This window comes from Camelina sativa, chromosome 19, assembly GCF_000633955.1.
Source record: "Camelina sativa cultivar DH55 chromosome 19, Cs, whole genome shotgun sequence".
Classification (NCBI taxonomy): domain Eukaryota; kingdom Viridiplantae; phylum Streptophyta; class Magnoliopsida; order Brassicales; family Brassicaceae; genus Camelina; species Camelina sativa.
The window spans coordinates 11,426,814-11,428,839 of record NC_025703.1 but is presented as its reverse complement, the minus strand read 5'-3'; positions in this window follow the sequence as shown (position 1 = coordinate 11,428,839).

Sequence of the window (2,026 nt, the reverse complement as noted above, 5' to 3'; positions counted from 1 at the left end):
CTAAAAATCATTACCATATCTAAACTCCATTTACCTAGCTCTTTTACTTAACAACTATCCGAATCTTTTAGCATGATAAATATTCTCATACGCCTCTGTTTATATGACCAGTGCAGACAGTGGCGGAGCCAGACCAAAAGTTGAGAGGGGTCAGAAGAATTTTTTTTCTAGTAAGATAAAAATGTAAAAATTTATAAGGTCAAAATAAATTTTTATTTTTTTTAGGGTAAAAAAGCAAATTTTTTTAAATATCAAAGTATAAATTTTATTTTAATAGGGTCAAAATGTAAAATTTGTTGGGGTTAAGATGAAAGTTTTAAATTTAATGGGGTCAAAATACAAAATTTGTGGGAGTCATTTTGTTATTTATGAGTAAAAATATACCATAATTTTTTTTTAATGGGGTCAGCTGACCCCACTCTCACCTTACTGTCTCTGCCCCTGAGTGCAGAGATGCTTTACATATTTCCATCATAACTCATTGTAAAAATGAAGATGCAGCCAATATTGAAAAGAACTTCTTTTCTTATTAAGAATCACTTAAACAATCTTACAAGATATGTTTAATCAGATTTACACACAGTCAACACGACTTGTCACTGACCAATTCTTAATCTAACCAAAATCCCTAAGAATCCTAAAAGCTTATTCGCTTAGTTCTCTAAAATTCTTCTTTTACGACCCAACAACATGTTTGTCCAATAATACAATATATAAGATACCTCCTATGACCTACTTTCATATTAAAGGAAAAGTCCAAATCTTCTTAATAGATATGATAATAACTTGTTCTTTAATCAAAGAGTCTCTAAAAACACAGCCACGTCACTCGATCTCTGTTACGATTTCTACGTGTGAACCTCTTTTCCAGAGTCCTACAGACCAGCCTTGTAGCAACCAAAGTCTTCATGCTTTCATTCTCCCCCTTTTTATCTGAATGAGACAACTCAAGATCCATATGTGAATAATACTAGAATCTTGCAAAAATATAAGCCTCAGCCACATATTCAGCTACAACATCACCATCATCATCTCATCATACTCCCCCAACGTGAGTGCACATTCATATAAAAACAAAGATGAAGACATATATGCAGGGGGACACAACAAGTTTCCTATCATGGCTTGTACCAAAAATAATCGTCAAGAGCTTTTATAATGTTCTTAGGTTCAACCTGTGAAACAAAACAATGTTGCAGCACTCCTTGAGAATTCAGCTGAACATGATGAACGGTTTGCTCAACAGATGCAACTGCAGCAGACTGATTCTTATGACCTAACAACTGTTTAGATATAGCTAAGACTCCTGATTATTCATCATTCCAATCATTACTATTTGATCTAGTTGATTCATTTGTGACTTTTTCTTGTACAAGTGGTTCTGCCACATGCTTCTGTAGAACTTGAGGTTCAACCCCAACATCATCTTCAGTGACTATCTTCGAGAGATTGCAACATAGGTTGATTTCCTCAGTTTCCTGGATTACTTGATTATATTGTCTTTCATTATGTGCAGAAACCTTACTGTAAAAATCCTTTTTAGCAACCCAGACTTTGCAAAAGTGAGATGGATCGATAAAGCACTTCCTAGCCATCCAAAGCTCCTTAATCTTGTTCTTAAACTTGTAACACAAAGATCTGACATGACCAGGTTTACCACAATGAAAACATTCATAAATCCTACGTCCTCACTGGGATTTAGTCCAACCTTTTTGCTCAGGAGCCGATATAGATTGAACTCGTGTGTTCCTGGTTAGTGCTACAAGGGCTTCCTGTTGAACCACTTTTTCCAGAATACTTGACTCAGCTTCATGATTTACATTGCTTCTAACGAAGCTTACTGATTTATCACGAGACAACAACTCAACAGTCTCCTCTTTGTGATAACCCATACCTTGATGTTGAGATCCTACAATTCCTATAGATAGTATCTCATCAAGCTTCTTGCCACCATTATTCAACAACTTAATCTTCTTGTGATTCTCATTCAGCTCTCTTTCTAGACTTGTTGCTTTTTCTTTTTCCA